This window comes from Chelonia mydas, chromosome 5, assembly GCF_015237465.2.
Source record: "Chelonia mydas isolate rCheMyd1 chromosome 5, rCheMyd1.pri.v2, whole genome shotgun sequence".
Classification (NCBI taxonomy): domain Eukaryota; kingdom Metazoa; phylum Chordata; order Testudines; family Cheloniidae; genus Chelonia; species Chelonia mydas.
In genome coordinates this window covers 26,729,583-26,755,710 of record NC_051245.2, presented here as the reverse complement: position 1 = coordinate 26,755,710, position 26,128 = coordinate 26,729,583, and the positions used below count along the sequence as shown (strand labels likewise).

Below are 26,128 nucleotides of genomic sequence, written 5' to 3'. Positions count from 1 at the left end.
TTTTTCAGAGGAAATCACTCAAACTGATCTTTTCATATTATTTCAGGTTTTGGAGCAGCTTCAGAGCTTGTGGTAAAAAAGACAGACATTTAATCTTTGAGGTTTTAGAACCACTCAAGAGCTAGGACAAAGGAGAGAAGCTCTTAATGTTTTAGTCCTTGAGAGACTTTAATACATGGTGTGTGTGTTTGCTATGGAACTTTAAAAAAAAAATCACAATCTTAATGTCAGACGGGCACAAGTGTCAGCAAGAAAACTTCTGTCAGGATTTATTTGCAGGTTTTGAAGGCAGCACGTTTTGTCTGTCATCAGGTGTCTACTTGTCCTCCCTTTCCCCCCCCCACCACAGAAAAAAAAATAGAGCTATAGACAATCGTTGGCACATAAAGCCTTAGGCATATACATTTATCTGCTTGAAGCATATGAGTTATTAATATTGCATGAGATCCCAATATAGAACAATGTTCTCACATCATCCATATTACAGATAGTTGTCTGTTGTTTTTTCCAGTGAAATGAAATGATATGTTCATAAGAAGATCTGTTTGACCAAATGCTGTCTCACAGTTCAAATCAGAGGATCATTTCTTTTCGACATCAGCTTTATAACAAATTTGGCACCCTGTGCTACAAACCTTTGTTCAAAGATTTGCTGGATTGGCTCCTTCCACGCTGCCTTCCGTAGGCCTTTTTATTCCTAGGTTAATAGATTGGGGTTTTTTTAAGGCAAGAAGGGACCTATTGGATCATCTAATCTGACGTTGAGCATGACACAGCCTACAGAACTTCACCCGTAATTTCTCCATCAAGCCTATCATTTCTGGGTGAGCATATTTTTTAGAAAGACATCCAGTCTTGATTTATAGTCTTTAAGTGATGAGGAATCTGCCACATCAATAGATCAGCTGGTCCAAGAGTTAATCACCTTTCCTGTTTACAAAATTGCACTTATTTTTAAGCCAGATTTGTCTAGCTTCAGCTTCCAGCCATTGGATCATTATGCCCTCTGTCTACTAGGGTAAAGAGCTCTCTACTATCAGAAATCTTCTCTCCATGTGAGTACTTGTAAATTATCATCAAGTCACATTAAGCTTCTAATGGATGAACTAAATAGATGGAGCTTCTTGTAGCCTCTTGTAGTAAGGCATGGTATCCAGACCTTGGGCTGCTCTTGTAGTTCGTCATGCCCACTTTTAGGAGAGTATGCTTGATTCTGCAAGAGAATGGACTGATTATTTAAACAATTTCTGTCACTAACTTCTATGATCCTATTGGTAAATTTTCCTTTTATTCTCTTGAGTTATGTTGCCTCACAGTACCATGTTGTTACTATAAGGACTATAACACTTCTAAGACCAAAAGGCCTTATATAATAAGATTGACACAGCTTTGGGCCATGCTTGTTTGTTTTATAAAACCAGCAGTTGGGGGAAGGGTTGTAAGGGTTTTCAGACTGGTAAGGATATTGAGTGTAAATGGCCTATATTAGAAAACTGCTGATTGAAAACATGACTAGATTTAATTACTGATATTATATGCACATTAATAGTATTACTGTATTTCTTTTCTGTGTAGTTCATCTTTGATATTTAGGAAACTTGCAAAGTAGAAATTCTATTTTAAGGTTTTAATTCTTATTTAGTTGATGACTTCAAACAAATAGTGGAAGCTGGGGAAAAAAAGGATGGAGTAAGTTTTGTATTTTACTATAAGTTGTTGTAATGGAGTCAATAAAGGGACAAAGTCAACTTTAAAATAACTTTGTACTTTTAAAAAATGGGTTTTTTTTGAAGTACTACATCTGCCGTAGTTCCCTTATGGTTTTAGAAATGCATTTTCCTATTTTTCCATTTTTTCCAATAGTATGAAGTACCCATTCAAGCAGGGGAAACTGATTTAGGCCCTAACCTTGCAAAATACGTATGCACACAACTAAGTATTTGCATATAATCATTTAGGTCCCAATAATGCAAAGTGCTGTCAGGTAAACTGACTTCTTCCCTCCGCCCCCCCCCCCCCCCCCCAGTTACAGTAAACAAATGCTTCTTGTAAATGTTATAAAGAAAAAAATACTAGAAGTGATTTTTATGTTGAAAGTATACATTTAAGCACTCTACTATATTAATGTTAATGTGTGCTGCTTTGTTCTCTGAATTCTGTGGAAACAATTTCTTTTCTTTTTGTTGTTCTCTTTCATTGTTAGTACACACTGTGGAAGTACCCACATAGAAAACTTTACTGCTGAGTTTATACAAAAAATAAGGTTTGGGGGTTTTGTTGCTTACCCTTTGGTTTAATGTTTATTGAGGTTATTCAATATTTCTTGCTATATTAGGGATTTATCATGCAAATACTTACAGTGTAAAACTTACTGCTGCAAGCGGTCTCTTGAAAATAATGGGATGTAATCATGGTATTCTGTAAAGTGTTTGCAGGATCAGCTTCTCAGTGGTTTTATGAAACAAAATGTCACCTTCCCCTTTTATGCATACTTATACACGTGTGTGTGTTTGTAGTGTTTTGTTTGTAAGCTGGTGTCTCTTACCAACAGAAGTTGATCTGATAAGAGATATTACCTCATTCACCTTGTCTCTCTAATGAGACCAACATTTCGACAACAACTGCCACATATAAACAACCCCACACACTTTTACAGGTTTTAAATTTTGCTCTTAATGCTTTAGCTCCCAATCTTGCCTTGATAGAATTTAGGTGTGAGCCTTCCATCATAGGAGTATGGAAAATCAGCCCTGGTCTACAATGCAAAAACTTGTAAGCATGTATTTCTTAATCTGAGCAAAGTTACTCACATGCTTATATTTGCAAGTTTGGGACCAGGGGGCATGACTCTGTGTGTGTGTGTGTGTGTGGCGGGGTGGGGGTTACTTACAATATATAAGATCAGCTGTAGCATAACTGCAGAACAGCATGCAAAGGCTCTTTAGACACTTTCATCCTTTCAATAACTGGCACATATAATCTTTGGTTTCAGAGTAGCAGCCGTGTTAGTCTGTATTCGCAAAAAGAAAAGGAGTACTTGTGGCACCTTAGAGACTAACAAATTTATTTGAGCATAAGCTTTCATTATTTTGTTTGAAAACCATTTATAGTGGTTTCTTGCTAGCTGTAAACTAGATCCAATTACTGGCAATGCTAATTAATTTCCTTTGAAGTTGAGTTTGCCGTACAAAATACTGGATATGGAAATCCTTCTCGTGATTTTTTTTTTTTTTAAATACATTCTTACTATTTTGGAAGCCCCAAAGGTACAGTCGTGGTTTTTTCTTGTTGGTTGCTAAATTTAAAAAATAAATCTGAGTTACTTGAAAACAAAGTATATTTAATGTCCTGTGTCAGGTACTAGGGGAAAAGTTGAGGGTTGGGAAATCCACATCCCTCAAGTTCAAAGAGCAAATGTTTGTAAGTAAAATAATTTATGTTTATGTCCCCATTGTTCTCTAAACATCTATCGTACAGTGAATCTAGTGAGAAAGTTTGAGAACCTGGTTTGCTGATAGTATGATGTACAGCAGTGGTTCTCAAACTAGGGCCGCTGCTTGTTCAGGGAATGCCCCTGGTGGGCCGGGCCAGTTTGTTTACCTGCCGCGTCTGCATGTTCGGCCAATCGCGGTTCCCACTGCCCGCGGTTCGCCGATCCAGGCCAATGGGGGCTGCGGGAAGCAGTGTGGGCCGAGGGATGTGCTGGCCGCCTTTCCCACAGCCCCCATTGGCCTGGAGCAGCGAACCGCAGCCAGTGGGAGCCACAATCGGCTGAACCTGCAGACGCGGCAGGTAAACAAACTGGCCCGGCCCACCAGGGGCTTTCCCTGAACAAGCGGCGGCCCTAATTTGAGAACCACCGATGTACAGCATGTGGTGGCAATATAACATACATATCAGCAGTCTTATGTATTCATGTAATAATTGAAATAAATTTTGCATGTGTAATGACTGCAGGGATCCTAGGGGAAGATCTTCAATATGTAAGGTTATAGAACTGAAATAACACTCTCCAAAGGCTTTCAGGGTTATTGGGTTTTAAATGTTAAGTAGGTTTTATGACTCTTGCTTTCTGGTGAGCTATCGAGAACATTTTTGCTGAATGAGAACATTTCATACACAAAGTCAATTGTGACTTGTTAAAGTGTTACACCATGACATTCAAACTAATTGTGTTACGTATGTCCGAACTTAGAAAAGTGAGATAAGAGAAACCTTGGCCTTGTGACTGGAGTGTCACTATATCTCTGGCTGAATTCTGTGAAATACACAATGAAGAAAAAAAATCTCTATAGAGATGGCTTATAATTAAGGCTGCAAGTCTTTCATGGCGGTCACGGAAGTCATGGATTCCGGGACCTCCGGGACTTCTGCAGTGGCTGGTGCGACTGACTGGCTGGCCCCAGGCAGCTGGTGCCAGGCACTGCCCCAGAGCAATGGTCCGGGAGAAGCAGCAGCAGTGGGACCCCTGGTGGCCTCTCCCCTCCCGAGCAGAGCAGCAGCCAGAACGCCCTCCACTCCCCCCGTCCCCGAGCAGCAGCAGCGTCCGCAGGATGTCCCCCACCCCAGAGCACCTAAGTCAGGGGGATTTATATAGTAAAAGTCATGGACAGGTCATGGGCCGTGACTTTTTGTTTATTGCCCGTGACCTGCCCATGACTTTTACTAAAAGTACCATGACTAAATCATAGCCTTACTTATAATAAATACTTTGTTTAAAATAAATGTGTGATGTCTGGATTGAGTTCAGTGTATCTTAAAAGAATCAAATAATTGTGTATGAATATTGTATAAATAGACCTAGGGGTTTTATATTAAATAAATAATACACAGAATAGCGGGTAGTGGTTATGCAATATCCATTTAGCTTGGAATGTCTAAGACATTTTTAAGGAATGACAGTAGTTCATGAGAATTAAATTGATTTCTTAGTAATCAAGGGAACAAGATAGTCCTGAAACTACAGATCCATACTTTCTGATGAATTACTGTTGTATTAGTATTTCCTGTGTCTTAAAACCTTACATGACATGTAGTATTTAAGCTCTTGACACCTGCCTACAGTGTGTCAGTTTCTTTTAACGTCTGTAAATTAATCTAACTAGACAACCATTCTGTTCGCGTGATTATGGACTATGTAACTAGACATGGATAACTCACACTACACGATTGTCATCAACCACTGTGGACTTTTTTCTCCCACAGCATTGCGAAGTGACTGACACTCACTCTGGGGGGGGGGGGGGGGGGGGGGGAGGGAGGGGCAGGGTTGGTCAAGGAATGAGATTTACTATTCTGGGTGGACTGACTTAAATCACTGATCTGAATCATGATTTAAATTGGCAAGCAGGAAACCTTGATATAAATGATTATTTAATGAAAATTGGAATTCAATTAAAATGCGCAAAACCAGCATTTTAAAATTTAGTTAAATAACACTGCCTGATGTGTTAGATGTGTATTTTTTCTCGTGTTTTATCAAAACATGTTTTTCATTTAAAATTGGTTTATTAAATAAAGTAAGTATTATTTATAATCACCGTGTCCTTTATGTTTTTAGAACTAGTAGCTCTCTTCCTCTCTGTACTACTTCCCATCTTTAGAATGGGAAGTGGACAGCAAGTTTTCCTGCTTCTTATTCAACTGCTAATCAATTTCTCAACTTTGAATAAACTAATCACTGAACTGAAGTAGTTGAATAAATGGAAATGAAGAAAATATTCTCTCTGCATCTGCATAGGAGGCTTCTGCGGTCAAAAGCTGTTCTTGCACTTCAACAAATTCTGATTCCAGATGCCCAGCCAGTGACTTCCTCCAGGTTAGTGGTCTGACTTAAAAACGGCAGTAGAAAACATGTACTGTTTGAATATTACTTTTTAATTCAGATTCTTTTAATAGATTATACTAAATTTAGGCTTTAAAGATTGTCCTAATTTCAAATTTAATTTCAAGTAGTTTATTTTTAAAAGAAAACTATATTTAAATTAAATACAAAAATTGATTTATTTAAAAAATCAATTTTTATCCACTCTGCTGTTAATTTAAAAGAACAGAGTGAAAGAAAAAAACAGGAATTTATCATGTATAATTTAAAAATAGAATGTTTTAAGTGATTTGGAGCATGTTCTTTCTTACTATCCCTTTGTACAGCACCCTGCACAATGAGGCCCCCACTGCAATACAAAGAATAAATATTAATTCTGCTAGTTTTGCCTGTGAGCAAGTTAAATATAGAAATACATACCATGATTCCAGAAATGTGAGCTTAGCCTTCATCAGAGCTAAGACCCTAGTATTGCAAACACTAGGCAATTGCTTAACTTTACTACTATGAGTAGCCCTATTGATTACAATATCAGAGGCAAAAAAAGTGGGTTTTGTTTTATAATTGTCAAACACATTTTTTCATTTCAAGTAATTTATTGATGGGTTATTTTGGCTGCCATACAATGAATAAAGAAGTCCAGAAAAGTTTAAATTAGATTCTGTTTTGTTCTTTAAATTTAAATATTCAGAATGTCAGCTCTTGTCTTGTGTTTTGTGGGGTCACTTCACAGGTGACACAGTTGTGTACTGGAAACTTCCTGAGTCCTCATTTAAGTTAAACAAACACCATTGCTTAAATCACTGTGAATATTAATCACATCCCCTCTCTTATCAAGTTTAATTTCTGGAGTCTCTCATAAACCTGCCAGTTCTCTAGTTGGCCATAGGGTCTTCAAAGGTGACCAACACCTGACTTTCTAATATGAAAATTTTTTATTGCCGGCAGGAGGAAAGAGAAACAAACTATATTGCAGGCCATGGTTATGTCATAAAGCTGGTGCTTGGAAGAAGTAGTGAGCATACTGAGATCTGTATTTGATTTGGTAATTTTTAATACTAGACGTGGTTTTTGGAATCTAGGTATGGGTGTCTTTATTGTTCTAAAATTAAACTTTTTTTGAATTGTCAAAAGAAAAAAACTTAGAAAAACAAGGGGGTATTCATAGGCCCTCAGCTCATCCAAGAAGTTTGAGATGGGAGCACTATAAGACTAGTGTCGCTATATGGCATTTAATCTGAGATCCTTACACCGAAAAGGGTGCTTTGCTCTAGACCTGGCTCACTGTAGGTACAGCAGCCTTCTGCTGGCCCACTCGAGCCTCAGTATTATTGGTGGAAGAAGCAGTCTGTAGAGGCGCAAGCTGGACTTTACTTCACATGTCCACTACAAGTTGCAAATTGGATTTGCTTTTCTCTTCTAATGCTTCCTTTAGGAGGAGGATTCTCTTAAGTGAGGTTTTTGTGTGAAATCCAAGGTTGTGGGTTTGTTTTTTGTTTTTGTTTTTTCTAAAGGAGTAATTCCAAGTTTGCTATGTCTGTTTAGCTTGGGGCTTCGTTCCTGTCATTTATTAGTAGCTCTCACAACTTAATACACTATTTCCTCAGTACTGGGCTAGCAGCTGATTTATGAGGGAGAAAGACTTCTTACCTGCTAGTTTCTGTTCTCTGATAACTCCTCCCCCAGTCTGTACTGAACTGTAGAATTATCGTCACAGACGCACCTTTTTCCATTGGAGATTAGTCTGGGAGTCATGAGACATAGTTGATATGCTTAATTTCTTTGTTTACTGCTTCATTACTCAGTAGCCAATGTTAGTCTTGTTCAGAGATTTGGAAATAGTCATTCTGTGGGAACCAGAGAAGTGTGACGATTCCAGATGACTGCTGGTAGTTGGGGACACTGGGGGAGGCTCAAGCTCCAGATTGAAAGATGAGTTAATGAAGGAAAATATGTATAGAAAAGTTATATCTTGATAATTTATTATTTTATTACTATAATATAAAGATTGTGCATCTCCATGTGGGGCACTTCTGTCTATGTCACCATAAAAAATCAAATTCTTTGATAATCTGATGTTTAATTATGGAAGCATCACTGATCAGTTTTTCACTTTGCGTTTCGGAAGGCTTATTTTAGCAAATGTGCTGCTTTTTGGTATTCAAGTGTTCTCCTTTCTAGCAGTTAAGTTACATGCTTTATTGGAAAAACTTCACAGTATTAAAAGTTGTAGGTTCTTTAGTGTATGATTCCAATTTCAGATCATTGTCCTTTGTATTAGATAAGTAGCTGGAATTGCAACAGTAACTGTCAGTGGACCTGCAACATGCTGCTGTTATCCCATCATAAAACTAAATAAGCTGTTTTGTTTTGGCAAGAAGAGCAAAAGCCATGAAGTACAAAATAGTTTGATATTTTTGCTTATAAACACTACAAGAAAAATTGAGAGTATTTTATTAAATAAGATTTTTATATTCAACCAGCCTTTTTTGATCTAGGCTAATTTAAGTGGCCACACTTGGTCAGACCAATGGTCCCTCTACCCCAGTAGCCTATATTCTGGCAGTGGCTGGTGCCACTTGCTTCAGAGGGAATGAACAGAACAGGGCAATTATTGAGTGATCTATCCACTGTCATCCACTCCCAGATTCTGGCAGTTGGACGTTTAGGGACACTCAGAGCATAGGGTTACTTCCCTTACCATCTTGTCTAATAGCCATTGATGGACCTATTCTCTATAACCTTATATATGGTTTTTTAACCCGCTTATACTTTTTGCCTTCCCAATATCCCATGGCAACGAGTTCCACAGATTGACTCAGAGTTCTGTGATGAAGTATTTCCTTATGCTTGTTTTTAAACCTTCTGTCAATTAATTTCATTGGGTGACTCTGCTTCTTGTGTTATGTGAAGGGGTAAATTCCCTATTCATTTCCTCCACGTGATTTTATAGACCTTGATCATATCCCCCATTAGTCATCTCTTTTCTAAGATTAACGTCCCCAGTTTTCATTCTCTCCTCATATGGAAGCTCATACCCCAATCACTTTGTTGCCCTTCTCTGTGTCTTTTCCAATTCTAATGTACTGTTTGTGGAATGAGGTGACCACAACTGCACATAGTAGTCAAGGTGTGGGCATACTGTTGATTTATATAGAGGCATTATTATATGTTCTATCTTTATTGTCTTTCTCTTTCAAAATATACAAAATATAAAAGAGTACAAAATATATTGGAAGGTCGTGCTGGTGGGGGAGTGGCATTATATGTGAAAGAAAGCATACAATCAAATGAAGTAAAAATCATAAATGAATCAAACTGTACCATAGAGTCTCTATGGCTAGAAATTCTGTGCTCTAATAATAAGAATATAGCAGTAGGGATATATTACCGACCACCTGACCAGGATGGTGATTAGTGTTCCCTCTAATTTTTGACAGGCCATGTGCGCCAAAAATTTCTCCTGTGCAAATGTTTGACAGGCTGTGTGCGCTAAAAATTTCTTCTATGCAAATTGTTGTGCTTCTGTGCAAAATTTTGTGCATGCGGTGTTTCGCTGTGTGCGCTGGGTTTAGGATCTGTGTACGTGCGCACGCACGCAGCTTAGAGGGAACAGTGATGGTGATAGTGATTGTGAAATGCTCAGGCTGATTAGAGAGGCTATTAAAATAAAAAACTCAATAATAATAATAGGGGATTTCAGTTATCCCCATATTGACTGGGTACATGTCACCTCAGGACGGGATGCAGAGATAAAGTTTCTTGACACCTTAAATGACTGCTTCTTGGAGGAGCTGGTCCTGGAACCCACCAGAGGAGAGGCAATTCTTGATTTAGTCCTAAGTGGAGCACAGGATCTGGTCCAAGAGGTGATATAGCTGGACTGCTTGGTAATAGTGACCATAATATAATTAAATTTAATACCCCTGTGGCAGGAAAAACACCACAGCAGCCCAACACTGTAGCATTTAATTTCAGAAAGGGGAACAAAAATGAGAAGGTTAGTTAAACAGAAGTTAAAGCGTACGGTGCCAAAAGTGAAATCTCTGCAAGCTGACAGGAAACTTTTTAAAGACACCATAATAGAGGCTCAACTTAAATGTATACTGCAAATTAAAAAACATAGTAAGAGAACCAAAAAAGAGCCACCTTGGCTAAACAACTAAGTAAAAGAAGCAGTTAAAGGCAAAAAGGCATCCTTTAAAAAGTGGAAGTTTAAATTCTAGTGAGGAAAATAGAAAGGAGCATAAACACTAGCAAATGACATGTAAAAATACAATTAGGAAGGCCAAAAAAGAATTTGAGGGATAGTTAGCCAAAGACTCAAAAAGTAATAGCAGATTTTTTTTTTAAGTACATCCGAAGCAGGAAGCCCGCTAAACAACCCGTGTGGCCACTGGACGATCGAAGTGTTAAAGGAGCACTCAAGGACGATAAGGCCATTACGGAGAAACTAAATGAATTCTTTGCATCGGTCTTCATGGCTGAGGATGTGAGGGAGATTCCCAAACCTGAGCCATTCTTTTTAGGTGACAGATCTGAGGAACTGTCCCAAACTGAGATATCATTAGAGGAGGTTTTGGAACAAATTAATAAATTAAACAGCAACAAGTAACCAGGACCAGATGGTATTCACCCAAGAGTTCTGAAGGAATTCAAACGTGAAATTGCAGAACTACTAACTGTATTCTGTAACCTATCATTTAAATCAGCTTCTGTACCAGATGACTGGAGGATAGCTAATGTGACGCCAATTTTTAAAAAGGGCTCCAGAGGTGATCCCGGCAATTACAGGCCTGTAAGACTGACTTCAGTACCAGGCAAACTGGTTGAAACTATAAGAAAGAACAATATTGTCAGACATCTAGCTGAACATAATTTGCTGAGGAAGAGTCAGCATCGTTTTAGTAAAAGGAAATCATGCCTCACCAATCTACTAGAATTCTTTGTGGGGTCACGAAATGAAATTAATAGGCAGCAGGTTTAAAACAAATAAAAGGAAGTATTTCTTCACACAACACACAGTCAACCTGTGGAACTCCTTGCCAGAGGATGTTGTGAAGGCCAAGACCATTACAGGTTTCAAAAAAGAACTAGAAAAATTCGTGGAGGATAGGTCCATCAATGGCTATTGCCAGGATGGGCAGGAATGGTGTCCCTAGCCTCTGTTTGCCAGAGGCTGGTAATGAGTGACAGGGGATGCATCACTTGATGATTACCTGTTCTGTTCATTCCTTCTGGGGTACCTGGCACTGGCCACTGTCGGAAAACAGGATACTGGGCTAGATGGACCTTTGGTCTGACCCAGTAGGGCCATTCTTATGTTCTTTCCGAATGGTTCCTAACATTCTTTTGGCTTTTTTTGTCTGCTGCTGCATACAGAGCAGATATTTTCAGAGAACTATCCACAATGATTCCAAGATCTTTCCTGAACAGTAACAACTAATTTAGATCCCATCATTTTGTATGGATAGCTGGGATTATTTTTTTACCGTGTGTGTTACTTTGCACTTATCAACATTGAATTTCATCTGCCATTTTATTGTCCAATCACCTAGTTTAGTGAGATCCCTTTGTAACTCTTTGCAGTTAGCTTTGGATTTACCTATCTTGAGTAATTTAGTATCATTTTTAAATTTTGCCACCTCACTATTCACCCCTTCTTTCAGATCATTTATGATTATGTTGAACAGCACAGGTCCCAGTGCAGATCCCTGGGTGGGACACTGTATTTACCTCTTTCCATTGTGAAAACTGGCCATTTATTCCAGCCCTTTGTTTACTATCTTTTAACCAGTTCCTGATCCATGGGAGGACCTTCCCTCTTATCCCATGACTGTTCACTTTGCTCAAGAGCTTTAGGTGTGGACCTTGTCAAAGGCTTTCTGAAAGTCCAGTTGACAAAGTGCACTTGGATTACTCTGTTGACACCTTCAAAGAATTTTGATAGATTGGTGAAGCATGATCACCCTTTACAAAATCAGTGTAGAGTCTTCTCCAATATATTGTGTTCATCTGTCTGTCTGCTAATTATCTTTTTTACTATAGTTTCAACCAGTTTGCCTGGTACTGAAGTTAAGCTTACTGGCTTGTAATTGCCAGGATGGCTTAGGTGTAGGAATGTCCCTCTCATCCTTTGCAGTGAAAACTAACGTCAAGAATTCAGTTTGCTTCTCTGCAATAGCCTTGTCGTCTTTGTGTGCTCCTTTAATACCTTGATCATCCAGTGGCAGGTTCTGCGTGGCAGGCTCTACATGGCATCTACTAAACTAGGCACTTGGATAATGTGGTGATAGGGGCTGTATTAGAATCTACCAAAATAGAAATGCAAGATTTATTTCTCTTCCCTCTCCTATAACCCTGTACACACACTATTGAGTATATGCATTGACATTGGGCTTTGAGGCATACATTTAGTAAAGCACAGTGGACAGTATTGCTGTGAATAATTTTCTGTTCTGAAAACTTTGCTCTTATGACAGTTGTATTGAGTTCTTATATTAGCAAAAATTTATTTCTCAGATTTCAGACCATATGTTGGCATGTCTGTGAGTGTTTGATATATGTAATGATTTATTATGCAGATTGACAGTGGGAAAATCTATGTCTAGTATACTTTAATTATATTTTCAAACAAATCTACCAAAGAAGTTTGCAGTGTTCTGTGCGTGGGTTATACTTCTTTATAGCATAGAAACAAAGTGCTGAAAATATGCAGTGGGTATTCAAATACCCTGAAGTAATCCTGGACTTGTGTCCTTGGTCAGTGTACTTGTTCAATTAATAGCTGCACAATTCAAGAATTCAGGGAAGTGTGAATTTGAGCTCACTGAATTCAAGGGTAGCAAGAAGCTTGCATAACTTTTTCAGATTCACAAAGATAAAATAGTAGAGTCCTTCACCTTAACATGATATTGTTGACTTGCCTTTTACAGTAGGTGTCAAAATGTTTTGCTCAAACAGGTTAAAATATCATGAACTAATGCTAGTGACTTCTTTTTCAACTATCATAGTAGCTTCCATCATGTGGTATATTGAGCTTTAAGGCATGAAAACAATACTTCTGATTTAATTGATAAAGTACTTTCAGGCCCTTTTAACTCAGTTTTCATCTAGATGAGTAGGTGTTGCCCATCTGCAGTTCTGGGAATGATATGCCCTATGGGAGAGGAATCTGTGCTCTTTTGTCGAAGGATCCTGGTCTCATGTGATAGCATGAAGACTGGTCGCCTCTCTGGGACAGTCTGCATGAAATTCCCAAACAGTCTATACTAGATTTTTTTTCTCTTGGTGCAGCTCTTGCAAATGTAGCAATGATGGATGTGCTTGTATTTTAGCCACTTGCATGGAAAAAGTCTAGACAGCGCAGGCTGAGATTTTTGATTCAAGAGTAAGATTCAGCTCCCATTGAAAGTCCTCTTTGTGCTCTGTAAAATCTTACCTTCAGAGGTTAAAATGCTAGTAGTCAGTTTACGCTAATGGTCCCACTGTAGATAGCGACGTTGGAACACGTTATGAGAAAGGAGTCTCAGGTTAACACCCAAGTCATGGGTCTGTTTTAACGCAATACAAAATTTATTAAGAATAGAGTGGTTATCCAGTTACATTTTGCATAATGTTTATGTTATTATATCTGGCCTGAAATTCTGCAAAAGCTCTTAGGTAGGTTCACCTTAGGTTTAGATACGGTGAATAAAAATAAATCTTTAATTTCTTGGGTGCCTCTTTCTCCCTTCTTACCCTTTCATCTGGCCTGCTAAGTACAGCTTTTGATTTCACTTGTCTTGTGTCCTCCTTTTTCTCTGGGTCTGACTCTTACAGTACTGTTGAACCTTTCAGATTTCTTCTAAGGGCATGTCTACACTGGCAGAGTTACAGCGCCAGGAGTTACAGCGCCGCTCAGAGAGCGCTGAAGGGAAACCGCTGTTGTGTATTCACACTGTCAGCTGCCTGCGCAATAGCGTGTTCACGCTTGCAGCATTTGCAACGCTATTCGGAGCCGTGCATTCTGGGCAGCTATCCCACAGAGCAGCTATCCCACAGAGCACCTCTTCCTCTTCTGGCGCTAAGAGTTGTGGGAAGGCGGAGGGAATCGCGGGGCATCCTGGGTCCAGACCCAGTGCCCTGTGATGCATTGCTTCACATCCCAGCAGTCCCTGTGCTTCTGTCCTCATTTGGCACCATCTTTCAACGGTTTCTGTATTGCACACCCTGCCTCTTCGGGCTGCAGGAATGGAACATGAACTGCTGACCAGTACGCTGCTCGTTCTGACCAACACGTCGCAAGTGGCAGTGGAGTTATTCCTTAGACTACAAAGGCAAGAGGAGTGCGACACTGATCTCGCCACGCGTAGTAGCTACGTCACAAGATTGCTTGTGGCATTCACAGAGGTGCTGATCACAGTGGAACGCTGCTTTTGGGCTCGAGAAACAAGCACCGAGTGGTAGGATCACATCATGATGCACGTCTGGGATGATGAGCAGTGGCTACAGAACTTTCGGATGAGGAAAGCCATATTCATGGGACTGTGTGATGAGCTCGCCTGAGCCCTTTGGCGCAAGGACATGAGAATGAGAGCTGCCCTGCTGTTGGAGAAGCACGTGGCGATTGCACTGTGGAAGCTGGCTACTCCAGACTGCTACCGATTGGTCACTAACCAGTTCAAAGTGGGAAAGTCTACCATTGGACTCGTGTTGATGGAATTCTGCAAGGCCATTAATCACATCCTGCTCTGAAAGACCGTGACTCTGGGCAACGTGCGTCACATTGTGGATGGCTTTGCACAAATGGGCTTCCCTAACTGCGGAGGGGTGATAGATGGCACACATATTCCAATTCTGGCACCAAACCACCTAGCCACCATGTACATTAGTCACAAGGGTATTTCTCAATGGTTCTCCAGGCGCTTGTGGATCACCATGGGCGTTTCACAGAAATTAACACAGGCTGGTCCGGAAAGGTGCATGACGCACGCATCTTTCGGAACACTGGCCTGTTCAGGAAGCTGCAAGCAGGGACTTTCTTCCCAGGCCAGAAGATCACAGTAGGGGCAGTTGAAATGCCCATTGTGATCCTGGGAGACCCCGCCTACCACTTAATGCCGTGGCTTATGAAGCCATACACAGGGCACGTTGACAGCAGCAAGGAGCAGTTCAACAACAGGCTGAGCAAGTGTAGAATGACTGTTGAGTGTGCTTTGGCTGTTTAAAAGCCCGCTGGTACAGCCTCTATGGGAAGCTGGACCTGGCCGATGACAATATTCCTATGCTTATAGCAGCGTGCTGAACGTGCCATAATATCTGTGAAGGGAAGGGTGAAAGCTTCACTCAGGGTTGGATCGCAGAGGCTCAGGGCCTGGAGGCTGAGTTTGAACAGCCAGAGACCAGGGCTATGAGAGGGGCGCAGCGTGGGGCCGTAAGAATCAGGGATGCGTTGAGGCAGCAATTTGAAGCTGAAAGCCACTAATATTTGTTGCTATGCTCGGGAGTGCAGTGATTGTAATGCTAGGAGGTGATTGGTGCAGATGATGCAATATGTGGGTTTAACATAATTGTGTGTTGCTTTGCAGGGCTCTTTTTGCTTTCAAATAATAGAATAAAGATTGCTTTCAAACCAACACAATTCTTTTATTAAAAACCAACAACCAGAGGAGAGAGTCAAACCAAAAAAAACCCCATCAGTGGTGAGGGGGATAGGGGAAGGGAAGGTCCCAGGAGGAGGAGGGGTCCCAGGGTGGCTAAAGATTTGTGTATGTCCAGGGATCATACCCATCCTTCTCCTTTGGAGTACAGTGCAGCGGGTGCTGTGCTTCAGCAGGGCCAAACTGCAGAGGGATGGGTGTTGAGTGCAGTGGGTAGTGGGAGTCCGCAGTGCTGGATTGTGAGGGGGAGGAGTGGAATGCTGCGGTATATGTATAGACTGGAACCAGGAGGTTGATAAGAGTGTGTTGGCGGTGTCTGGGGGGCATATGGGAAAGAGCTCTGCGACAGCAGCTGCAGGGGAGGGCGGGCACGGAGCTGGTAGGTTTGAAGAGCTAGTATTGCCTGGAGCGTGTCTGCTTGGCACTCCATTACCTTTAAGAGCTTCTCCATGGCTTCATTCTGGCATGCTGTGTTCACCTTTCGGTCCCTCTTCTCGCTGTCCCGCCACGCCTTCAATTCCTGTTTCTCGGCGGCGGAGCGCATCATAACATCATGCAGAAAATCCTCCTTAGTTCTTCTTGGCCGCTTTCTAATTCTGTGCAGCCGTTCAGCTGCCAATAACAGAGGGAGGCTGGGCTCCCAAGGTCATCTCTGTGAAGTTTCAACACAACATTTTACAGAAGCAGTATTGTTTGCAACACAGAGAACACTGATTCAATGCTTTAAAACACAGCCAGTATTTTCTCACCTATCACTAACTGGCTGACCCCAGGCAAGCACACATGAGCCACAAGACCCCCAAAATGGTGAGTAGCCACCGGGGCAGGGTAAATCACTCTTAGAATCATAGAATATCAGGGTTGGAAGGGACCTCAGGAAGTCATCTAGTCCAACCCCCTGCTCAAAGCAGGACCAATCCCCAACTAAATCTTCCCAGCCAGGGCTTTGTCAAACCTGACCTTAAAAATCGCTAAGGAGGAGATTCCACCACCTTCCTAGGTAATCCATTCCAGTGCTTCACCACCCTCCTAGTGACAAAGTTTTTCCTAATATCCAACCTAAACCTCCCCCACTGCAACTTGAGACCATTACTCCTTGTTCTAGCATCTGGTACCACTGAGAACAGTCTAGATCCATCCTCTTTGGAACCCCCTTCAGGTAGTTGAAAGCAGCTGTCAAATCCCCCCTCATTCTTCTCTTCTGCAGACTAAATAATCCCAGTTCCCTCAGCCTCTCCTTCTGGCTTGTCCTTGTTGAACCTCCTCAGATTTCTTTTGGCCCAATCCTCTAAGTTGTCTAGGTCCCTCTGTATCCTATCCCTACCCTCCAGCGTATCTACCTCTCCTCCCAGTTTAGTGTTATCTGCAAACTTGCTGAGGGTGCAATCCACGCCGTCTTCCAGATCATTAATGAAGATATTGAACAAAACTGGCCCCAGGACCGACCCTGCTTGATACCGGCTGCTGACTAGACATGGAGCCATTAATCACTACCCAGTGAGCCCGGCGATCTAGCCAGCTTTCTATCCATCTTATAGTCCATTCATCCAGCCCATACTTCTTTAACTTGCTGGCAAGAATACTGTGGGAGACAGTGTCAAAAGATTTGCTAAAGTCTAGGAATAACACATCCACTGCTTTCCCCTCATCCACAGAGCCAGTTATCTCATCATAGAAGGCAATTAGGTTAGTCAGGCATGATTTGCCCTTGGTGAATCCATGCTGACTGTTCCTGATCACTTTCCTTTCCTCTAAGTGCTTCATAATTGATTCCTTGAGGACCTGCTCCATGATTTTTGCAGGGACTGAGGTGAGGCTGACTGGCCTGTAGTTCCCCGGATCCTCCTCCTTCCCCTTTTTAAAGATGGACGCTACATTAGCCTTTTTCCAGTCATCCAGGACCTCCCCGGACCGCCATCATTTTTCAGAGATAATGGCCAATCGCTCTGCAATCACATCTGCCAACTCCTTTAGCACTCTCGGTTGCAGTGCATCCGGCCCCATGGACTTGTGCTCATCCAGCTGTTCTAAATAGTCCTGAACCACTTCTTTCTCCACAGAGGGCTGGTCACTTCCTCCCCATACTGTGCTGCCCAGTGGAGTACTCTGGGAGCTGACTTTGTTCGTGAAGACAGAGGCAAAAAAAGCATTGAGTACATTAGCTTTTTCCAAATCCTCCGTAAATGGGTTGCCTCCCCCATTCAGTAAGGGGCCCACACTTTCCGTGACTTTCTTCTTGTTGCTAACATACCTGAAGAAACCCTTCTTGTTACTCTTAACATCCCTTGCTAGCTGCAACTCCAAGTGTGATTTGTCCTTCCTGATTTCACTCCTACATACCTGAGCAATATTTTTATACTCCTCCCTGGTCATTTGTCCAGTCTTCCACTTCTTGTAAGCTTCTTTTTTGTGTTTAAGATCAGCAAAGATTTCACTGTGAAGTCAAGCTGGTGGCCTGCCATATTTACTATTCTTTCTACACATTGGAATGGTTTGTTCCTGCAACCTCAATAAGGATTCTTTAAAATACGGCCAGCTCTCCTGGTCTCCTTTCCCCCTCATATTATTCTCCCAGGGGATCCTGCCCATCAGTTCCCTGAGGGAGTCAAAGTCTGCTTTTCTAAGTCCAGAGTCCTTAATCTGCTGCTCTCCTTTCTTCCTTGTGTCAGGATCCTGAACTTGACCATCTCATGGTCACGGCTTCCCAGCTTCCCATCCACTTTTGCTTCCCCTACTAATTCTTCCCTGTTTGTGAGCAGCAGGTCAAGAAGAGCTCTGATCTTAGTTGGTTCCTCCAGCACTTGCACCAGGAAATTGTCCCCTTCACTTTCCAAAAACTTCCTGCACTGCTTTATTGCTCTCCTAGCAGATATCGGGGTGATTGAAGTCCCCCATGAGAACCAGGGCCTGCGATCTAGTAACTTCCATTAGTTGCCAGAAGAAAGTCTTGTCCACTTCATCCCCCTGGTCTGGTGGTCTATAGCAGACTCCCACCACGACATCACCCTTGTTGCTCACATTTCTAAACTTAATCCAGAGACTCTCAGGTTTTTCTGCAGTTTCATACTGAAGCTCTGAGCAGTCATACTGCTCCCTTACATACAGTGCAACTCCCCCACCTTTTCTGCCCTGTCTGTCCTTCCTGAACAGTTTATATCCATCCATGACAGTACTCCAGTTATGTGAGTTATCCCACCAAGTCTCTGTTATTCCAATCACATCATAGTTCCTTGACTGTGCCAGGACTTCCAGTTCTCCCTGCTTGTTTCCAAGGCTTCTTGCATTTGTGTATAGGCATTTAAGGTAACTTGCTGATTGTCCTGCTTTCTCAGTGTGAGGCAGGAGTCCTTCCCTCTTGCGCTCTCCTGCTCATGCTTCCTTCTGGTATCCCACTTATCTCAGGGCTTTGGTCTCCTTCCCCCAGTGAACCTAGTTTAAAGCCCTCCGCAAGCAGGCTGGCTAACGTAATGAGAAGATGCTCTTCCCTCTCTTGGTTAGGTGGAGCCCGTCTCTTCCTAGCAATCCTTCTTCTGGAACACCTTCCCATGGTCAAAGAATCCAAAGCCTTCTCTCCGACACCACCTGTGTAGCCATTCGCTGACTTCCATAATTCGACAGTTTCTACCTGGGCCTTTTCCTTCCATGGGGAGGATGGACGAGAACACCACTTGAGCTTCAAACTCCTTTATCCTTCTTCCCAGAGCCATGTAGTCTGCAGTGATCTGCTCAAGGTCATTCTTGGCAGTATCATGGGTGCCAACGTGGAGAAGCAGGAAAGGGTAGCGATTTGAGGGCTTGATGAGTCTTGGCAGTCTCTCCATCACATCATGAATCCTAGCTCCTGGCAATTAGCACACTTCTCGGTTTTCCCGGTCTGGATGGCAGATAGATGACTCAGTCCCCCACAGGAGAGAGTCCCTGACCACCACCATCCCCCTCCTTCTCTTGGGAGCGGTGGTCATGGAACCCCCATCCCTAGGACAGTGCATCTCATGCCTTCCAATCAGTGAAGCCTCCTTCTGCTCCCTTCTCTCAGATGTATCATCTAGTCCACTGTCCACATTAGTACCTGTAGAGAGAACATGAAAATGGTTGCTCACCTGTATCTGCATTGCTGGTACATGGATGCTCCTCTTTCTTCTTCTGGAAGTCACATGCTGCCAATTTTCCTCACTGTCCTTCTGTCCCCGCCACACAGCCTGCTGTGATTCTTCAGAATGTTGTGCCGGTAGAAGCATATCCTGACATATGTGCAGGAAATCTTCATTTTCTCTTATGAAACGCAGGGTTGATACTTGTTTCTCCAGAACTTGAACCTTCTCTTCCAATATGGAGACCAGCTTGCACTTTGTACACACAAAGTGACTTCTGTCCTATGAAAGAAAGACAAACATAGCACATCCTGTGCAGGTCACAACAGCTGATCGCTCACCATCCATATTACCTTCCTTCTAAGAGCTTCCTTAGCTGTTGCAGTAACTACTTAGAGAAGCCTGCAAGATGAAAGCCTCAGTGGGATCTCCCCAGGCGAAATCACAGTCATACTCCCTCTGTTAGACTCTCTGCTGTTCGCTGCTTCCCTGACCCTGCTGTACACTGGGTATGTGGCTCTTGGGGAGAGCCAGCACTGTAGTGAGGACCTGATAATCATTCCTGTTCCCCACACTTCCCACAGGATGTGATCATTATGGAAGATATCTCGCTGCTGAGGGTGAGCAGGGAATCAAGGGAGGGTCTTCTCCAAGCCTGCAGCTTCCGCCCTGGCCCCCATGTGGCTTGCCTGTGTGCAGCAATGGTCACCCCTCCTGCCCCCCCCCCCCCCCGTGAAAGCACAGTGGCATGGGAAAGTTACCGTTAATGGGGCAAGAAACAAAGCAGCTCTGCCGAAGATCCTGTGGCAGGGGATTGCCCAGTATCTCCACGAGAGTTTCCTGGAGATCTCTGAGGGAGATTCCCGAGAAGCAAGGAAGTCAGTCAACAGCCTGTTCCGCCACTCAGACTAGGCATGTGGTGGGAGACAAGCCAGCTTCCTGCAACCCTCCTGCCTCCAACAACTCATTTCGGCAATTCTCCAAATCAGACCCACTTACCAGGGGCCTCCTCTCCTGTTTGCACTTCACCAACATCCTACAGCTGTGACTGGCTAGCCTCCTCCGGGTTAGAAAAGAGCTCCTGGCTGCATGCATCTCTGTCGTCCGAATCATCCTCTGCCTCTGGGTCCCCTCCCTCTCCACATCCTCATCCAAGATTTCCGCCTCCTGGCTTGGTCCACTCTCAATTGGCACGCGAGCCACCGAAGTATCCACGGGGGCCTTTGCCGTGGAGGTGGGGTTGCCACCGAGTATCGCATCCAGCTCTTTGTAGAACTGGCAGCTCATGGGCGCAGCGCAGGAGCAGCAGTTTGCCTCCCACGCCTTGTGGTAGGCATTTCGCAGCTCCTTCACTTCGACCCTACACCGCAATGTGTCCCAATCCTGGCCCCTTTCTGTCATGCATCGTGAAATCTGTCTGTAGGTATCATAATTCCTATGGCTGGAACGCAGCTGGGACTGGACAGCCTCCTCTCCCCAAATGCTGATGAGGACCAGCAGTTTGGCATTGCTCCAAGCGGGGGATTGCCTGGTGCGTGGAGCAGGCATGACCACCTGGAAAGATGCACTGAGACCACTGCATGCATCACCGAGCAAACAGGACCGGGACTTTCAAAATACCGAAGGAATTTACGGGATGGGGATGACAGTTGGTCACCTGGGGGCAGGGCAGTAGAGTTCAAACCAATGAGTAGAGAGGCAAGAACAGGCATTGTGGGACACCTCCCGGAGGCCAATCTCAGTGCTGTAATGGACCACAGTGTCTACACTGGCATCGCAGCACTGTAGCCCCAGCGCAGAAAGCTGTACGCCTCTCGCTGAGGTGTTTTTTTTTACAGTGCTACAGCTGCAGTTTCTGCGCACTAAGGGGTGTGGCAGTGTGTACACGTCGGGAGTTACAGCGCAGAAAGCTGCTTTACTTGCAGAAAATTGCTGGTGTAGACAGGGCCTAAGTTTCCTGTCCTGTTGTTGCACACACATGGATTAGGGGAATCTCATGCCATTGTCTCATTATTTTCATCCCAAATGCCTTCAGGACTATATTCAACAGTTTGATTAAGCTCTTTTGGTTCCTGTTTCCTGCATACAGGAATTATTTCTGAAGGAAAATAGGCACAATAGAAGTGTCTTAGTCCATGTTTGTTTTGCTCTATTGACCATAATGTATTAAATGCTTTCCCCTGCTCTGTGAAGGTTGCACCTTAAGGACAGATGGATGGGTAGAGAGCATGGAAGGGGAAACAAGAAAAGGGATTTTCTATATGAATCAACAAGACCCCAAAACCCTCTCACCTATGTGAAACACTTTGTGCTATTCATTCTTGAATGAACTCTCAAAGAAAAGTGATAAACACAATCACCCTATCACCCATGGGTGAACACTTTTCACAAAAGCATTGTTCCACGTGTGACCTCTCAGTCCTCGTCCTCAAAGGAAACCAGCACAACACCTTTAAAAGATAGCTTAGTCATAACTCTGCTAGACACTAAAAATCCTGGACTCAATAGAGACAATCTGTAACCCACTAACTCTCCTTTGTCCTATGACTGAAGAGGTATTAATTGCACAGTTCATTTTGAATGGTTTCTTACAACTTGTTAACTTCTTATGCTTAACTATCTATTCCACCTTGTATTGAACTATGACACTCTTAATTACCTTTTCCAGATAGTCAGACTTGACCTGAAGAAGAGCTCTGTGGAGCTCAAGAGTTTCTCTCTCACCAACAGGAGTTGGTCCAATAAAACAGATTACCTCACCCACCTTCTCTCTTGTATCCTGGCGCCAACACAACTACAACAATACTGCAAACAACAAAGAAAAGAATTGCCCTTAAGAACTGTCTCCCATATTAATCAGGTGACAGTTTAGTTTTAATTGACCCAAATACACAGGAAATAGCATGAAGGAAAGGGAAATTGGAAATAGAGGAATATATAGTCTGAAACAGTGGTGCCCAAACTTTTCTTGTCACGTCATGTCACCCCCCTCGCCCCCGTTACCAGTAATGGAATCTGTCTGCGCTCCCCCATCCATTGCTGTACAGTTGGCTCAGCAAAGGAGCTTAGGCTGAAGGTGCAGCTGGGGATGGGGGAGGTGTTGGGGCTAGAGGCAGAGCTGGCTTGGGGGCAGAGAGGGATTTAAGGAAGAGCTGAGCAGGGGCCAGAGTGGAGCTGGGCTGGGTGGCAGTCCCTCCCCACCCCCCGATGGGGGCTGGCATAGGCCCTGCTGCACACACCCCAAATGTTCCTCCACTCCCCCTAGGGGGGTGTGCCCCACAGTTTGGGGACCACTGGCCTAAAATATCAAACACTTCATGACTGAAAAAACACATGGAGCTTCCACTTTGATCATTAGAGATTGGAGTTCTGTTCCTTGCTCTCACAAACTTTGTGACTTAGGGTAGGTCACCCTCAGGGCTTTAGTTTTCCTGTGTGTATAATGGTTCAAATGTTGACTTTAATGGAAGCCAACCATGAACACTTGTGAAATTGCCATAGAATTCTTGTCCTGGCAGAATGTGCTTCTCAAAATAAAGGGCATCCCTACTGCACAATGGTTCTACAGGCAAGACTGTATTGTCATTCATTTGAAATGTGTCCTTCAGTAAATAGTATTCATGACAAATCACTTGCAAAATGATTTTATGAAAGTCTCAGTCCTTCACATGAGTTAATTCTGCTCCATTCTCGGATCACTGGTCACAGGAGCAATTGGGCTACTGCAGCTGCATATGCTGCAGTTCCAACTACTGAAAGATTTTGTACTGCAACTCCGCAGCTGAAGGAAACTGCTGTGGAACCTCGCTCATCCCTTCCAAGCTCCTTGTGCTTGGCATGTGCACGTACAAGAAGCGTTCGCTGCAAAGTGTTCAAAGAGTTGCCTGAGCGCTCTCCTACTTACTTTAGTACAATATTTGAGTAAACTGTCCTATACTCTTTGCTGTCTTTACAAGGAAATCCTTTTCCACCTTTGCAGATTACTAAGGCACATCTGCATGCATAAGTTACAATCATTAATTGTTTCATTCTTTGATTCTGTCTGCCTTCAGAAAAAAATTAACAGTCCAGTCCCTGAATTGATTCCATGGAACTTGGTGGAAACCAAATTCCCCAATGGGGATTCATTTTTCTTCACAAACTGTCCCACTTTTTTTTTTGTACTCTGGAATACTGCCATAATACGAAACACAGAAGGAAAGCCTACATTTTAGATGACTAAAGGGAGATTTGTGCCTTAAGTTTAGGAATTTCTTTGGAAAGAATTTAGTCCATTGAAGAAAAGCCAAGAAAAATGTTGGCATGACCACTTAATTGTAGTTTCATTCTGTATCACATCAATTAGTTTGAAAGCCAAGGACAGAATGTTGGAAGGTCACAGCAAAGCCTATTCTTAAAGGCAGCAAGTTAATCTTCTGTTTCTATTCCTATTATCTTTAGTGTCAGCAGTATTGGCAATGTTTTTTTGTTTCCCAGAAATGTGTACTTCTGGAATGAATTTGTAATTAGGGGGAACTTTTGTCTGTGCATCCTGCAATACTAGGATGTATATTATGATACGTACATCTTTTCTCTGGAGCTACGGGTGTTCTCTTCCTTTGGCTGCTAATTAATTCCTTTATTTTCAGAAACATGCAACTCCACTTAAATAAAAAAGAGAACATTTGTTTCATTCCCTCCTGCCCGTCACCAGGTCTCAAATCTATCTTTATTGGCATCAAGGGCCTGAACCTACAAAGTGCCTGCGATTCTCTTTGGCTGAATTGGGAGTTATGGTTGCTCAGTACTGCTCAGGATCAAACACTATATGAATTCTCTATTATCCTTTAGATTTTTCACTACCACCCTATGTAATCACTTCCCCCAACAATCTTTTCCACCTTCAGTTGGCTGTCTTGGTGGTGACACCAAAACCTTAGGGGAAAGAAAATCTCCAATAACTTTTACAGGTTTCATAAGTCACTGTAGAACAGATTTCCCATACAGCATTTGATACTTATCCTTCACTAGTTTCACGGCCTCACAGCATCTTCCTGTAATCAGAAAAAGCTGTCCCCAAGGTTTCTGTGTATATTTTCACTGTTCCTCATTATCTGTTTATGGCAGACACAATTTTAGTTAGTTCAGATAACTAAACATTTTAAAAAATATAAGCTTTGTACCCTAACTTAGAGATTTCAAGGCCAGAAGGGACCATTAGGATCATCTAGCCCAGGGGTTTGGCAACCTTTCAGAAGTGGTGTGCCGAGTCTTCATTTATTCACTTTAATTTAAGGTTTCGCATGCTGGCAATGCATTTTAACGTTTTTAGAAGGTCTCTTGCTATAAATCTATATATTATCTAACTAAACTATTGTCGTATGTAAAGTAAACAAGGTTTTCAAAATGTTTAAGAAGCTTCATTTAAAATTAAATTAAAATGCTGATCTTATGCCGCCAGCCTTCTCAGCCCGCTGCCAGCCTGGGGTTCCGTTCACCTAGGCCGGCAGCAGGCTGAGCAGGGCAAGTGGCCGGGACCCCGGCTGCCAAGGGGCCAGTAGCCAGAACCCCAGACCGGCAGCGGGCTGAGTGGGGCCGGCGGCCGGAACCCGGGGCCGGCGGCCGGAACCCGGGGCCGTCGGCCGGAACCCGGGGCCGTCGGCCGGAACCCGGGGCCGTCGGCCGGAACCCGGGGCCGGCGGCCGGAACCCGGGGCCGGCAGTGGGCTGAGCGGCTCAGCCCGCTGCCGGTCTGGGGTTCCGTCTGCCGGCTCCTGCCAGCCAGGGTCCCAGCTGCCAGCCCCGCCCTGTCCTCTACCAGTCTGGGATCCTGGCCCTGCCCACATAGAGTAGGTACCTACCTTCTCCCTGGTTCTAGCCCATTCTCTTCCTCTCTCTCTGCACTGAGCTGAGAGTGGGAGGGCACTGAGCAGAGGGCTGGGGGTGAAGGAGCAGGCTGGGGGTTGGGGTGTAGGGTCTGGCCAGGAGCTAGAATGAGGGAGAGGGCTCAGGGTTGGGGCAGGAGGTTTGGGTATGGAGTGCTTACCTGGGCAGCTCCCATTTGGTGCGAGGGGTGCAGGTGGGAATGTGTGTTGGGGCGTGCAGCAGCTGCTGTTTGGTGCTCAGGGTGGGGGTGGGAATGTGGGGGGGTGCAAGAGTCAGGACATGGGGTGGGGGGGCTGGGGGCATGTGAGGGGGTGCAGGAGTCAGGGCAAGGGGTATAGAGGGGGGTGCAGGGGTCAGGACAGGAGGCTGGGGTATGGAGGGGGGTGCAGGGGTCAGGGCAGGAGGCTGGGTGTGTGTGAGGGGGTGCAGGGGTCAGGGCAGGAGGCTGGGGGTGTGGGCTGGGGTCATGGGGGTGCTCCCAGCCCTGAGCGGCTCACGGCAGGGGGCTGGAGGGGAATATGCCCTGATTCCACCTCGCTTCCCCAGGGCCCGGTCCCCACCTCTACTCTGCTTCCTCCCGGGATCAGGGAGCGTGCTGTGGCTCCGCTTCTCCCCCTCCCTCGCAAGGGCTATCAGCTGATCGGCGGCAGGGAGGGAGCGGAGGAGGGGCAGGCACCCAGCACGCTGGGGGAAGAGGCGGGGGAGGGG

The 26,128-nt window shown here is 43.7% G+C and overlaps 1 protein-coding gene across 3 annotated transcripts in view; it reads left to right on the top strand.

The window, feature by feature from the left end:
* LIFR (LIF receptor subunit alpha) overlaps positions 1–26,128 on the top strand; it is an 88,393-nt gene that overhangs the window by 7,476 nt on the left and 54,789 nt on the right. Inside the window, exon 2 of one of the 3 annotated variants that reach the window (XM_037902699.2) lies at positions 5,741–5,818. The exons of the other annotated variants lie outside the window; for them this stretch is intronic. The gene's annotated coding sequence lies outside the window, so the exon portion shown is untranslated. The remainder of the gene's footprint in view (positions 1–5,740; positions 5,819–26,128) is intronic. 3 annotated transcript variants of the gene reach the window in all.